The sequence below is a fragment of the Salvelinus sp. IW2-2015 genome, unplaced genomic scaffold (assembly GCF_002910315.2).
Source record: "Salvelinus sp. IW2-2015 unplaced genomic scaffold, ASM291031v2 Un_scaffold1540, whole genome shotgun sequence".
NCBI classification, from domain to species: domain Eukaryota; kingdom Metazoa; phylum Chordata; class Actinopteri; order Salmoniformes; family Salmonidae; genus Salvelinus; species Salvelinus sp. IW2-2015.
The window spans coordinates 49,314-66,087 of record NW_019942974.1 but is presented as its reverse complement, the minus strand read 5'-3'; the positions used below and the strand labels follow the sequence as shown (position 1 = coordinate 66,087).

The following is a 16,774-nucleotide window of genomic DNA, read 5'->3' as shown; positions in this document are numbered from 1 at the left end:
GTTCCAGAGTGCACCGCTGCAGTCTCTCATGGTGATGGAGTCAGCTGTACAGACGGGGGTGAGCCAATCATCATTTACAGTTCCAGAGTGCACCGCTGCAGTCTCTCATGGTGATGGAGTCAGCTGTACAGACGGGGTGAGCCAATCATCATTTACAGTCCAGAGTGCACCGCTGCAGTCTCTCATGGTGATGGAGTCAGCTGTACAGACGGGGTGAGCAATCATCATTTACAGTTCCAGAGTGCACCGCTGCAGTCTCTCATGGTGATGGAGTCAGCTGTACAGACGGGGGTGAGCCAATCATCATTTACAGTTACAGAGTGCACCGCTGCAGTCTCTCATGGTGATGGAGTCAGCTGTACAGACGGGGTGAGCCAATCTCATTTACAGTTACAGAGTGCACCGCTGCAGTCTCTCATGGTATGGAGTCAGCTGTACAGACGGGGTGAGCAATCATCATTTACAGTTACAGAGTGCACCGCTGCAGTCTCTCATGGTGATGGAGTCAGCTGTACAGACGGGGGTGAGCCAATCATCATTTACAGTTACATGTACAGCGTGGATCTCCTGTTCACATCCTTTCTGAAGTCCTTAGAAAAACGTCCGGGACTCGTTCAACTTTTCCTACGTGACATCACTTCCTGTGGAAATGCTAATTTCCTGTGAAAGGCCATGACCACTTCCTCGTCCAGCTCTAAGAGGAAACAGTGTTACTACCTCCCGGGACGCCGGAAGGAAGGCAGCTAATTGGCCCAAAGCAGAGATAGCTTCCTCTTCTGGTAAAAGATATGTAAGGGAGATGGATGGTAGACAGACAGGCTACACTGAAAGTATTSTGTTGTCATTGATACGGTGGATTTCATCTACATTTACATTGTATGATGCATATACAAAACTCCACCCCAGGACAGCAAGCCAAGGGCTTTAAAGTGCAGGAAGGGAAGGGCCTCACCCTCTAATGTTCCAAAATGCACTATGCTCTGACCTTTAACCCCTGTCCTCACTGCATGCTTCAATCCCAGCCTACAAACCCACTCCTGAGGGTCGTGACCCTGCCCACCAGGTCACATGACACTGCAACTCTTTGCTTTGTCCTTCCGCAGGTCTGACGCTACCGCCGCGAGGTCGGGCCTAGTGGGCATGTGCGAGATCCTTTTGTTGCCTCTGGTAGATTTGTTGCGTTTGACGTTCTTGTTGTTCTTGTTGACGCAGGCCAAGGTGGCCACGTGGAAAATGTCCCTGACGCTGTTCTCTGACTGCTGGGCTGAGCACTCGATGTAGGGGGCTGAGATCTGTTTGGCCATGTTGGAACCCTGTAGAAAGAAAACACATTGGAATTGGAATTTCAGTTTACTTCCTGAATTSACTGAATTGAAATGGAATTGACCCAAAATCTGAAGAAAATGCACTCTACAACCACCGTACCTGATCATATGACACAGGCATCTGTCTGTGATTGGATAGCTCCACCAGCGTGGAGAGGTCGGTGCGCAGGTCTGATTTGCAGCCCACCAGGAGCATCTTGGTGTTGGGACAGAACTCCTGGATCTCCCCTTTCCACTGTGGAGGACAGAGAAAGTCATTGAGACTGGGAGGACAGGACCAGACAGAATGGGAGCTAGTCCAGACTAGCCATCAAATACTTGCCTCCTCCTGTCCTTGATTCCTCAATTCCTCACCTCCCTCTCAAAGCTCATTGGAGGAGGAGGTACAAAAGAGGAGGGACCTTGGAGCCTCTCCTCCAATGGATTTTGAGAGGGAGTAATTGAGGAATCAAGGACTGGAGGTATCAAGTATTTGACGGCTTGTACACTTTTTTCAGACAGAACCTGAGCCCTCTCCTGAAGAACAAAGACACTTCCTGTTTCCAGTCACCATGCTGCATCACACGGCGTTGAACCCAGGAAGGAATGCAGTATCGGGGGCTTTAAGGCCAGAGATAATCCTTCCTGTTTCCAGTCACCATGCTGCATCACACGGCGTTGAACCCAGGAAGGAATGCAGTATCGGGGGCTTTAAGGCCAGAGATAATCCTTCACGTTTCCTCTCAAACACAATAAACACTCTGGGATCAATGGCCTTTAATCAGTGGATATAATCTGCTACTAATGCAGTCTGGGGATCAAGGAGTGTTTGGCTGGCTGGCTGGCTGACTGGCTGACTGGATGGCTGACTGACTGACGGCTGGCTGGCTGGCATTGACTGGCTGGCTGGCTGGCTGACTGGCTGGCTGGCTGGCTGACTGCTGGCTGACTGGCTGGCTGGCTGGCTGGCTGAACTGGCTGACTGGCTTGCTGGCATGGCTGGCTGGCTGAACTGGCTGCTGCTGGCTGGCTGGCTGGCTGGCTGACTCTGGCTGACTGGCTGGCTGGCTGGCTGACTGGCTGGCTGGCTGCTGGCTGGCTGGCTGACTGGCTGGCTGGCTGACTGGCTTGACTGGCTGGCTGGCTGGCTGACTGGACATTGAGGGATCAGGTTCTGTGTTGTACAGACAGGTGATAGTTAGAACTGGCCAAGAGGAAGGAAGGAACTCTGTTTTTGGAACGGAACCTTCTCATGTTATTTTTCTATAGCAGAGTCACATCAGAGGACACAAAAAATCACTCCCTTCCTTTCCCTGCCCTCCTCTCACCCTAACGCCCCCTAACCCATTACGACCTCTGTCTTGTACCTCAACTCTCTAGATGTTTAAGTGGGCTAAGTGGAAAAAACAGGAAATTACTGGGAAAAACTGTAATTACTGGGAAACGTTCTGGGGGAGGTCAGTGAAAAGGATATTAAAATGAATTCATTGAATGAAAACTGTATATGTAGTTTCTTTCAAGTGAGGTAAAAGAAAACACATGAAGGTCCATATTCTAAAGGCTATAGAGGTTGACTAATTGGTAGGTTACACACAAGTGGAGGACGGACCATAAAAATGGCTTGGAACTGAGCCAATAGAATGGTATCAAACACCTGGAAACCATGGTGTTTGATGCCATTCCCACCATTCCACTCCAACCATTATCATGAGCCTGTCCTCCCCAATTAAGGTGCCACCGACCTCCTGTGGTACACCCTTCTTTATTACGCTGTCAGTGTGTCAGGACGGCTGACGTCAAAACAGATAAGGACAGCGTCTGAGTCTGGGTAGGAGAGAGGCCTCACGTTGTCGTAGTATGGAGACCCTGAAACAACAGAACAAAGCACAGGTCAGCACACGGACAACTACAACTCACACAATACACAGAGAACTACAACTCAAACAATACACAGAAAACTACAACTACACAATCCACAGAGAACTACAACCCACACAATACACATAGAACTACAACTCACACAATACACAGAAATCTACAACTCACACAATACCAGAGAACTACAACAACCACACAATACACAGAGACTACAACCCACACAATACACAGAGAACTACAACTCACACAATACACAGAGAAACTACAAACCCACACAATACACATAGAACTACACTCACACAATACACAGAAATCTACAACTCACAACAATACACAGAGAATTACACTCCTGCTGTGGATGTAAGAGATTGAGACAGAGTAAAAAAAACACACATGGATACATTGAGCATCTATGGGCCAACCAAACCTGTCCAAACCAGATAATGACATAGTCATAGAGATGAGGATGTTTTGGTGATGAGAGACCATTTCTCCACAGCGAAGGACACAGTCATTAGCATCAAGATAATAACACACTGGAAGAACATCAACAGAATAGATGCAGACGTTACGCTGACTGCAGCAATACGTTGTTGTTGAGGACTAGGTTACTTTCTTCTTGAGACAGACCAGAGTTCCAGAGAAAACAGAAACCTAGAAACCCATGCCAACCCCTTAAACTGAGACCATGTGTAGGAAAACGCCTCTCTTCTTTCACTCTCTCCATCCCAACCTCCCTTCATCCCTCTCTCCCTCCCTCCTCCCTATCTCTGTAACAGCTTAGTGGTGAGGGGTTTAGGCTTAACATCAAGGTGAGAGACCGGGTCACGTGAGCAGCTGTGGAAACTAAAGTCTAGGGCTACCCACATGTAACAAAGCCCCCGCTGCCAAAGAATCCGGGAATTTCGTTTTTCATGTCTAAAGTGGCGGGGACTCTTGGGAGGTCTTTCCACAATGCCCAGAGGAAGCCACCACACACACACCAGCCGACCCGCACACGAAGAGAAGGAATGCAGTATCTGGAAGAAAGCCGATCTAGCTGGATCAACATCCATTCATCGTCCTCCTGCCCTGCCACACACCCTATTCCCTATATCGTGCACTACTTTTGACCAAGAGCGCTCTATATAAGTGCACTATATAGGGGAATAGTGTGTCAAGTTAGAGGATGTTGAGGATGGGGGTAAGGATCAGTTAGAGGATGTTGAGGATGGGGGTAAGGATCAGTTAGAGGATGTTGAGGATGGGGTAAGGATCAGTTACTGCAGAGGAAGTGCTTGCTGCTCAGTCCTCAACGGAGAGGAACGCAGAAGGATATGTTTCACATATTTACTGGAAGTCCTATAATCACTAAGTGACACACAACCACATCTAGACATTCAGAATACTGACAAACCCTCCCTCCACAGGAAATCTGGGGGAATGTTATTTTATAGAGGATGAGGTTGCTACTAAGGGTCATACTGTTAGTAGTTCTATAGAAGACAGATTCAAAACTTCACAATAAGTTCATGGCTATCCCAGGACAATCAGTGGTGTGTATTTGAGTGTTTTCCTCAGCCATAAATAGCTGTTCCTCTCTTATGGAAGTGTATTAGGAGGATGCTGCTATGTGTCTGTTTCATCCCAGCTGGATCTGAACCCCTGTGAGGACATCTCCTGGTGCCCAGCTGATAGAACGCCCCACACACACACACAGACACACACACACACACGCGCACACACACGCGCACACGCACACACACACACAACAGGAAGTTCCACAGTGGACAAAGTCCTGTTGACTATCACCTCATTAGTTTCTGCTCCGTCCTTGTTCCCCTCAGGACATTTTCATCTGAGAGGAAGGAAGACACCCACCCACTGTTCTGCCTCTTTTGTTCTCTTCTCTCTCTCCTTGTCTCTTGCTCCCTTCATCTCTATTTTTTTTTATATCTGTCACAGACAGACAGACAGACAGACAGACAGACAGACAGACAGACAGACAGACAGACAGACAGACACATTAGGGGAGTAGGCAGCTGCTGACACATGCTCCCGGTCGCTCTCTTCAGCCCTCAGAGTGACAGACGAGGCAGAGAGAGAGAGGCCTGACCACAGAGCTCTTAGTCTGCGTCCCAAATGGCACCCCATTTGCTGATGGGCCTCGAGTGCACTTCATAGGGAATAGGGTGCCAGCTGAACTGATAGCTGAGTGGAGCCCTGTGTGGACCACAACAGTTCAGCTCCATCTGAACCATTCATTTCACAGTTAGTCCTGCTGCCAGACCTCTGAATCCCATCAACCTCAAGTCCTGCTGCCAGACCTCTGAATCCCATCAACCTCAAGTCCTGCTGCCAGACCTAAATCCCATCAACCTCAAGTCCTGCTGCCAGACCTCTGAATCAGCCATTCAACCTCAAGTCCTGCTGCCAGACCTCTGAATCACATCAACCTCAATCCTCTGCCAGACCTCTTAATCACATCAACCTCAAGTCCTGCTGCCAGACCTCTGAATCATAAAACCTCAAATTCTGCTGCCAGACCTCTGAATCACATCAACCTCAAGTCCTGCTGCCAGACCTCAGAATCCATCAAGCTCAAGTCCATCCTCAAGCTCTGCCAGACCTCTGAATCACATCAACCTCAAGTCCTTGCTGCCAGACCTCTGAATCCCAGCAACCTCAAGCATGCCACTTAAGAAAAAGGCCTAATGCGAGGAGTGTGTGTCAATGTGAGAGGTGAAGAACGACAGAGAGAAGAGAGAGAGAGAGAGAGAGTTTAAGACAATCTGAGTTCTGAATGAACACAGCACCTTGTATGTGAGTTACCCAGGTCACACAGTGTAAACGATTCAGTTACCCAGGTCACACCAGTGTAAACGATTCAGTTACCCCAGGTCACACAGTGTAAACGATTCAGTTACCCAGGTCACACAGTGTTAAACGATTCAGTTAGCCCCAGGTCACACAGTGTAAATGATTCATTACCCAGGTCACACAGTTGTAAATGATTCAGTTACCCAGGTCACAACAGTGTAAATGATTCAGTTACCCAGGTCACACAGTGTAAGATTCAGTTACCACAGGTCACACAGTGTAAATGATTCAGTTACCCAGGTCACACAGTTAAATTATTCAGTTACCCAGTCACACAGTGTAAATGATTCAGTACCCAGGTCACACAGTGTAAACATTCAGTTACCACAGGTCACACAGTGTAAAATGATTCAGTTACCCACAGGTCACACAGTGTAAATGATTCAGTTACCCAGGTCACACAGTGTAAATGATTCTGTTACCCAGGTCACACAGTGTAAATATGTATACAGTACAGCTGATCTAAGGCAAGTCCTCACAGTCATGCAACCTCATGCAAAAACTAATTTGATTGAGTTTTCTTTCAGGCTAACAACGTAAGACCTTGTGGAAATATGCACCGCTCCTCTTAAGTTTGCAGAAAGATCTCAGCGTTTACAAAAGGGCTCTTTGTTCAGTAGCAAGTAGCAACCTTTCGTCCCCGGAATGTGAAACATGCGGCTCCAATTCGCCGAGCTCCAGAAATTGATCCGGTGCAGGCAACAAAGGCTGGCTGCTGGCCGTGGTCTGTAGAAGGGAAGGCATGGGGGCTTGCTGAAGCAGAGCCCCTCTCAGCTGTCTAGAAGCCAGAGTGGACAGGCAGCAGCCCCTGAACAACTGACTGCAGAAACACACAGGATACAGGTTGGAATTCAGAATAGATGCTTTGCATTCAAGTTAGTGGAGGAATGTCAATGGTGCCTGTATAACGTCTGAAAGGTCAATCACCCTGATGGTTCTCTCTCTGAGTGTCACTGGCCTCTTTGTGCCGGGTTGAACCAGCTGCTGTGTCCCTCCTATAGGCTGGCTCAGAGCGYTCAGCGTGCACGGAGCACGGCCGGCCTACAACAGTGTCAACAAACGYGCTAGTAGTCAATCCATCATCCTGTCTCAACCGCTGAATCACACAGCAGTCATGCGGAAGGCGTGTGTGGAGGCAGSGAGRGAGGAGACAGGACGGCAACCAGCTGGCGCTGAGGTTCTTTGATTGCCCTTCATTTCTAAATAGTCTCCCACTGTATTCGTTTAGAAAATGAACAGGTAATATTGTTGAAATAAGTCACATCTGAATCGATGCCTCAGGTACAAAGCAACAAACACCAAGAGGACCACTTCCTCCAAACCTCCCAGATGGGTCAATATACCAATGGGGGAGAATGAGGGACGGATTTACAAACGGGCACGAAGGGCACGTGCCCTGGGTCCCCCTACCTCAAGGGGACCCCCAACGCTGGAGGTCGGGGCCCCTCATATAGCATATGAACATGACAGAAGCCATGGCAAAATGTGTAGAATTGCAGGAAGTTTGCTTGAAAACTGCAACATTTTCTCTTAGCCTCGTGATAAAACTGCAAATGTTTCTCTCTGTCCCATGGCAAAATGTTTTCAATTGCAGGAAAGGCCCCCTGGAGGTAGGTGCTCCCAAATCCGGCCCTGGGGAGAATGGCTCCTGCAGATAAGCCCAGCTCAGCTCTAGCTTTATCCCCGGTATCTAGCACCCCTCCTCATCCCCCGTCCTCCTCCTCCCTCTTCTTCTCAGCATGTGATTGATATGGAGGAGCCTAGCAGCTGTGGGATTCACTCCCCCCTTTGAAATCTCCCTAACTAACTCAGCAGCCCCAGCACTAATCAATATGTTCCCTCTGCCGCTTGTCTTGCCAGGGAGCAGTAGGGGGGCAGGAACTCAGGCATCTGTGGAACTGGAGCCCCCGCTGACCCTTCCAAACTGAAACCCACATCCCCCTGCCCCTCCCAGGACTCCCTACAGTACGAGGTGGTGGTGGACTGACCCTCCCAGGACTCCCTACAGTACGAGGTGGTGGTGGACTGACCCTCCCAGGACTCCCTACAGTACGAGGTGGTGGTGGACTGACCCTTCCAGGACTCCCTACAGTACGAGGTGGTGTGGACTGACCCTTGGTGTTCTCTGTTTATCTGGTGATGCAGTTAATGAACACAGACAGTCAGTCAGGGGTAACAACAAAATGTAGGTCATTAAGTAATGTCCTGGGAAGTTATTAACTCCCATTTGTCCTCTTTGTGCTCCTTCACCTTCAGGGTTAAAGGTTAGAGGCCTGTCGGCTGGGCTACGGGTGTTGAAATGTTTTCTTTGTAACGTTTCTCTCATTGCGTCTCTCCTTGGATGTTGAACGTGGAGGTGTGTGTCTGAGCAGTTGTAAGGTGTGGCTGTCTGCCTGCCCCCTTTATGTAGAGTTAGGCTCGTGAGTTTGATATGGGTTCAATAGCTTTTATGTCAGCGGTATTTAAACTTTTTCAGAGAGGGACCCCATTTTTTGGCCAGCATTTCTGGGAACCCATTTTCCCCCCACCACATATCTAATGACAAAACTTTAAAATCTGTCAATTTTATAGGAGGCAGCAGGTAGCCTAGCGGTTAAGCGTTGGACAGTAACCGAAAGGTTGCTTGTATAAAAATGTGCCGTTCTGCCCTTGAGCAAGGCCGTAAAATCTATTCTACTTCTAATTTTTGGAATCCTTTTATTTGGCGACCCAACTGCAATTCCCCACTAGGGGTCATGAACCTGACTTTGAATAGCACTGCTTATATTCCATATGTGAGTGAAGGCCTTTACTGGGTGTGTTCTATACTATACTTGTATACTGGGCTGTGTTCTATACTATACTGTATTGTGTTCTACATGTACTGTATTACTGGGTTGTGTTCTATACTATACTGTATTACTGGGTTGTGTTCTATACTATACTATACTGTATTACTGTGCTGTGTTCTATACTATACTAGTATTACTGGGTTGTGTTCTATACTATACTATACTGTATTACTGGGCTGTGTTCTATACTATACTGTACTGTATACTGGCTGTGTTCTATACTATACTTTATTGTGTCTATACTGTACTGATTACTGGGTTGTGTTCTATACTATACTGTATTACTGGGTTGTGTTCTATACTATACTATACTGTATACTGGCGTGTTTCTATACTATACTGATTACTGGGCTGTGTATATACTATACTGTATTACTGGTTTTTGTGTTTTCCTATATACTATACTATTTACTGGGCTGTGTTCTATTTATATACTGTATTACTGGTTGTGTTCTATACTAACTTATACTGTATTACTGGCTGTGTTCTATACTCATACTGTTACTGGGTTTGTTTTATTACTAACTGTATTACTGCGTGTTCGATATATACGTTATTACTGGGCTGTGTTCTATACTATATTGTATTACTGGGGCTGTGTTCTATACATACTGTATTACGGCTGTGTTTCTATACTTCACTGATACGGTCGTGTTATATATTACTGTACTGTTTACTGGGCGTGTTCTATACTATACTATTTACTGTATTACTGGGTTGTTTTCTATACTATTATTATACTTATTACTGGGCTGTGTTCTATACTATACTGCATTAACTGGGTTGTGTGTATACTATACATACTGTATTACTGGGCTGGTGTTTATACTATACTATGACCTATATGACTGGGCTGTTTGTATTACTATACTATACTGTATTACTGGGCTGTGTTATATACTAATACTATACTATACTATATTACTGAAGTTGTGTTATATACTATACGTATAACTTATTACTGGGCTGTGTTCTATACTAATAACTGTATTAATGGGTTTGTTCAATACTATATTGTTTACTGGGACGTGTTCTATACTATAACTATATTGTTTACGGTTGGTACGTATACTATACTGTACTGTACTGTCACTGGGTTCTATACTATTACGTATTACTGGTTGTGTCTATCATACTAATCTATGTGTCTAATGTTACTGGGCTTGTGTAACTATCATGTATACTGTTTTGGTTGGTGTTTACTATACTATACGGTTGTGCAACTATTTTAATGGGTTGTGTTCTATACTATACTGTATTAATTGGGTTGTGTTCTATACTTACTGTATTAATGGGTTCGTGTTAATATTACTATACTGTATACTGGTGTGTTCTTATACTATACTGTATTAATGGGTTTTGTGTTCTATACCTATACTGTATTAATGGTTGTGTTCTATCTATACTGTATTAATGGGTCTGTGTTCTATACTCGATTATGTATTACTGGGTTGTGTTCTATACTATACTGTATTAAAGGGTTGTTTTAGACTATGCTGTATTACTGGGGTGTGGTTTCTATACTATCTGTATTAATGGGTTGTGTTCTATACTATACTGTAATACTGGGGTTGTTTCTATACTATACTGTATTACTGGGTTGTGTTCCATACTATACTGGTATCATGGGTTGTGTTCTATACTATACTGTATTACTGGGTTGGTGTCTATACTATACCTGTATTAATGGGTTGTGTCTATACTATACTTATACGCTGTTTACTACCTTTACTGGGCTGTGTTCTATACTATACTGTATTACTGGGTGTCTTCTACTTACGTATACTGGTTATACTATCTGTATTTACTGGTTGTGTTCTATACTGTACTGTATTACGTGGTTGTGTTCGATACTATACCTGTAATTACTGGGTTGTGTTCAATACTTTACTGTATTACTGGGCTGGTTCTATACTTATTAACTGTATTACTGGGTTTGTGTTCTATACTATACTGTATTACTGGGTTGTGTTTCTATACTATACTGTATTACTGGGTTTGTGTTTATGCAATACTGTATTACTGGGTTGGTGTTCTTTAACTATACTGTTTCTGGTTGTGTTCTATTTACTATAATGTATTACTGGTGTGTGTTATATACTATACTGTATATTACTGGTGTTGTTCTGATCTATACTGTACTGTATTGGGTTGTGTTCTATACTATACTGTACTGTTATTACTGTGGCTGTGTTCTATACTATACTGTATAAACCAGTAGCTACTTTTACACTTGTCAGAATTTTGTGTTCGTCTTGCTGCACCTCACTCTGTTTGGCTTGCTCCTTCCCTTCCTCTATTCCTGCTGAAAACAAAGCGGACAGGGAGCGCAGAGCCATCAATGTGCAGGCCAGTCTGGTTAATGAGCGAGCTCAGGTGTCTTACCTTGTTTAAAGCCTGGATAAGAGGCAAGGAGGCCATGGATAACCAGTAGCTGCAGAGGCCCTACTGAATAAAAATGGGTTCCCATTAGGGGATACATAGGCTCTAGCCCACAACACTTAAAATACCACACACACACACACAACACACACCACAACACACACACACACACACACACACAACACACACACACACACACCACCACACACAACACACCACACACCACATACACACACACACACACCATGCTCAGAACAGCTCTATGTTGCCCATTGAAGCTGAACCAATCACAGAGTCGTTGCCTAGGAAAGGCTCAAGGAGACCTATGAAGAATCAGCAGAAAGTCAGACAGATAGACAGTCCCTCGACTCTACACTACAGACAGACAGTACCTCTACACTTACACTACACTACAGACAGACAGCCCTGCTACCTACACTTACAGGCAGACAGTCCCTCTTTACACTACAGACAGACAGACCTCACACTACAGGCAAGACAGGCCCTCTACACTAACTACAAGGCAGAACAAGTCCCTCTACACTACACACAGACGACATCCCTCTACTCTAACCACTACAGGCAGACAGACCAGTCCCCTACACTACATACAGACAGAACAAGTCCCTCTACTCTACACTACAGGCAGGACAGTCCTCTAACACTACACTACAGACAGACATCCCTCTACACTACAGACAGACAGTACTCTACACTAACAGCAGACAAGCCCTCTACACTACACACAGGCCAGACAGTCTTCCCTTCACACTAACAGCAGACACAGTACCTCTACACTACAGGCAGACAGGCCCTCTACACTACACTACAGGCAACAGTCCCTCTACACTCAACTACAGGCAGACAAGTCCCTCTACACTACAGACAGACAGTAGTACCTCTACACTACCAGGCAGACAGGCCCTCTACACACACTACAGGCAGACAGACCAATCCCTCTACACTACACTACAGCCAGACAGAGTCCTCTACACACACTACAGGCCAGACAAGTCCCCTCACTAACAGAACAACAGTACCTCTACACTACACTACAGGACAGACAACCCTCACACTTACACTACAGACAGGACAATCCCTCTAACACACTACAGGCGACAGGCAGTTCCCTCTACACTACACTACAGGCGAAGTCCCTCTACAGGCCAACCAGACAGCAGACATGTCTCTAAGCAATTAGGCAGAAGCCAGTCCGTCTACAGGCCAACCAGACAGACAAACAACAGACAAACAGAAGCCACTCGAACAACCAGAGCCCCCAGCTTGCACTACCACCTCCACCCCCAGGTAACAAGCACAGTCAGGCATGGGGGACAGCTGAGGGGGAAGATGAGAGAGAGGAAAGGTAGAGGACTTTAAAGGTTTATGCAGGAACCCTATGGGGCTTAAGCAAGGGAAGGGGCTGGAGTGTTGGAGCAAAAGCAATGGAACGAAGGGGAGAGGGCTGGGGGCGGGGGGAGGGAAGGAAAAGTGGAGAGGGGCAATGGGGGGGGGGCAATGGAAGGGGGAGAGGGAGGAGGGAGGCGCTTTGTGTGGGGTGGGGTGGGAGGGAAATAGTGTGGAACAAGGAGGGAGAGCTTGGGGATTGGCTGTGGGGGGGTGTGGGAGAGAGATTGGGCAATTGGAAGGGGACTAGGTTGGCTGCGGCGGGGGGGAAAAAAGAACGAGTTTCAACCCTTTACTAGACCGCAGTGTTGTGGTAAACAATGGGAAGGGCAGGGAAGAGGGCTGGAGCATTATGTCGTGAGCAGCAATGGTAGGGGAGAAGGCTGGGAGTGTTTGGATAAAAAGCAATGAAGGGAGAGGTGGGGAGTGTGTCTGTGTGGCAAGCAGCAGCAAGTGGGAAGGGAGACGGGCTGGGAGGTGGAGCATTGGAAGGGAGAGGGCTGGGGAAGTGAGACTTTAGAGTTGTGGAGCAGCAGAAAGCAATGGAAGGCGGGAGAGGCACTGGGGAGTGTGAGCAATGGAAGGAGAGAGGGGGGGAGGGGGGAAGTGGTAGGCACGGGGCAAATGGAAGGACAGGAGGGCTGGGGAAGTGTCGCACAACAATTGGGAAGGAGTAGTGGCTGGGAACAATTGGGCGGGTGACGGCGGAAGATGGGCAACTGGAACGGGCGATGACGACGCCTGGGAGTGGCCTGATGGAACAAATGGGGAAGGAGAGGCCTGGGGAGGTGTATTTGGAAAAGCAGCATACTGGAAGGCGGAGAGCTGGGAGAAGAGTGTGGAGGCAATGGAAGGAGAGGGCTGGGTGAGGCATGGGAGTGTTGGAGCAATGGAAAGGAGATGGCTGCGAGGGATTGATGTTGGAGCAATGAAAGGGAGAGGCCGGGGGAGTGTGAGCAATGGAAGGGAGAGGAGCTGGGGAGTGTGGAACAATGGAAGGAGAGGGCTCTGGCGGGAAGAGATGGGCAATGGATGGAAGCGGAGAGAGGCTGATGGGAGTTGTGGGAACAATGGGAAGGAGAGGCTGGGGATTGGGGCTGGGGATGGGAGTGGGCAAGGAAGGAGAGTGGCTGGGGGAGTGGAACAATGGAAGGGAGAGGGGCTTGGGGAGTTGGAGCAATGGAAGGGAGAGGGCCTGGGAGTTGTGGAGCAATGGAAGGAGAGGGCTGGGAGTGTGGAGCAAATGTAAGGGAGAGGGCTGGGGAGTGTGGGAGCAATGGGAAGAGAGGCTGGGGGAGAGTGGAGCAATGGAGGGGAGGGGCTGGGGAGAGTGGAGCAATGGGAAGTGAGAGGCTGGGGATGGGCTGGCGGAAGTGCGGGCCAAGAAAGGGAGAGGCTGGGCATTGGGCTGGGAGTTGTGGAGCAATGGCAAAGGAGAAGGGCGGGTGAGTGTGCGGATCCAAATGGAAGGAGAGGATGGGAGTGTGGAGCCAATGGAAGGAGAGGCTGGGGTTGGGCTGGGGAGAGTGGGGCCAAGAAAGGAGAGGGCTGGAGACATTGGGCTGGGCAGTGGGAGCAATGGAAGGGAGAGGCTGGGGCAGTGTGGACAATGGAAGGAGAGGGCTGGGGGGCAGTTGTGGAGCAATGGAAGGGGAGGATGGATGGGGAGTGTGGAGCAATGGAAGGGAGAGGGCTGGGGAGTGTGGAGCAATGGAAGGGAGAGGGCTGGGGAGTGTGGAGCAATGGAAGGGAGAGGCCTGGGGATTGGGCTTGGGGAGAGTGGGGCTACAACACATACAGTGCTTAGAAGAAGTCATGATGCTACTGTGGAATGCTAGGGATGGACCAGCTGGTTGAACCGTTCAGACAGACACTGCTGACCAAATGTTCTACCATGCTTCTCCAGCCCTCTCCCCTCAACAAAGACACAATGATCTATTCTTTTTTCTTAAAAGAAAAACTAACAGGTCTGTGAGAGCCGGAATTCTTACTGGTTGGTAGGTGATCAAATACTTATGTCATGCAATAAAATGCAAATTAATTACTTAAAAATCATACAATGTGATTTTCTGGATTTTCTTCACTCACAGTTGAAGAGTACCTATGATAAAAATTACAGACCTCTACATGCTTTGTAAGTAGGAAAACCTGCAAAATCGGCAGTGTATCAAATACTTGTTCACTGTAATTACTGCCAGACTTCCAGCATGGATGGAGATCCCATGAGGTGAACTCAACACTAGACACCAGTATACTGGAAGAGGCCAGTACAAGACTAATAAACTGCACCAGGTACAGAAGTAGCAGTTTGTCTGGAGGGAGGACAGTCTTCTCACTGTTACTGATTGGCTGCATTGTGTCTTTGTTGAGGAGAGAGGGCTGGAGAAGCATGGTAGAACATTTGGTCAGTGGTGTCTGTCTGAACGGTTCAACCAGCTGGTCCATCCCTAGCATTCCACAGTAGCATCATGACTTCTTCTAAGCATGTAACAAACCAGAACTTGATAATAAATAATAGATCATTTAGTTTCATTAAAATGAAATATTCATCACTGTCAACAGATGTATTCCTTTATGACATGCTGCACACACACTGTGAGACCAACAGGTCCTGACATGCCTGGCAGCTGCATTTCTAATGGACAGCAACTGTGATCAATGGGCATCATGGAAGTCAAAGGCAAACAATAAATACATCATTTATCCTGCATTTACCCAGGTTATATACATTCACCCAGGTTATATACATTTACCCAGGTTATATACATTTACCCAGGTTATATACATTTACCCAGGTTATATACATTTACCCTGGTTGTATATATCTAAGCTAAATATTATAATAGGGGAGACTGGGTCATAGAGTTATGGCAAACATAGATAGACAGATTAAAGAAATTAAATGGATCATTACCTGACGTGTCCCATAGGCTGAGCTCTATTCTTTTCGTGTCTATTTCAAAACTGGCCGTGTAATTTTCGAACACTGTGGGCATGTAACTCTAAAGAAAAAAGAGACAATCATAGATAATTATAAACAAGTAATAACAATTATTATTATTATTAGTAGTAGTAGTATTAATTAGTTATAACAAACTTTTGTTACATTTAGCTATCAAGCAGCCATTTCTTTGAACTCACCTCTGGGAAGATATCCTTTGCAAAAACGTGTAGTAGAGCAGTCTTCCCACATTGACTGTCCCCGACCACAACTATTTTACACTTCACAATCTGACTAGGATCCATCCCGGATGTAACAGATACTTTCTGACTAGATATTCTCTCCTTCATTGATGTCAGTTGACGGACAGTCCGCTATAAAGAGCTCCACGTTGTTTGAAGAGAGGGCGCACACACACATGAATAATAGAAAACAGCAGATAATCGGAGCGTAATAAATCCGTTTCTCCTCTCTGATGTCTGCGTCCTTTGTCAGTCCTGTGTCTGGTGTCGACTAAACGTGAACGGGACTTTTTGACGGTATTTATACGGAGKCAACGAGCCAGTGGAGTTGTCCRTCCCCCCACGCGCTGAAAGTGTWGCAGGACTATGTGGGGACCTGGGTGGTCGGCAGCGTGGTGATCGTATGTTCAGTGTGTGATGGCGCCCTCCGTAGGACTCCATTCAAACAGCTCAGCTCAGATCATGATGGACTACTTTATTAAAATATTTATAATCTCAAAATATCATTTATGATACTAACTGTAGCCTACTAACTGTAGCCTACTAACAAATGTGTATTTTACAATGACGGCCTACTGGGGAACAGCGGGTTAACTGCCTTGTTTAAGGGCAGAACGACTGATTTTTACCTTGTCAGCTCAGGGATTCGATCCAGCAACCTTTCAGTTACTGGCACAACGCTCTAACCACTAGGCTACCTGCCGCCCCAAAACTAGACAGGATATGCATCAGCATCTACGGTAATAGTCACTCTTAATGATGTAATACCTGTGTGGTTAATGTGGGTTATCAGCTTTGACAGCCTGGTTGAACCTTTATTGACTTACGGGGAATGTAAACATCACTGGTTCAAATACCCATCGCAATAACTTGCCCCGGTTTTCTCTAGAATAGAAAAGAAGGGAATGGATTAGCATTGTGAAGAGAGCT

General features: G+C 46.8%; 1 pseudogene; it reads right to left on the bottom strand.

Annotated features, from left to right (window-relative positions):
• Positions 1-435: 435 nt before the first annotated feature.
• On the bottom strand, positions 436-16,192 carry LOC112071179 (rho-related GTP-binding protein RhoE-like; annotated as a pseudogene).
• Positions 16,193-16,774: the final 582 nt, after the last annotated feature.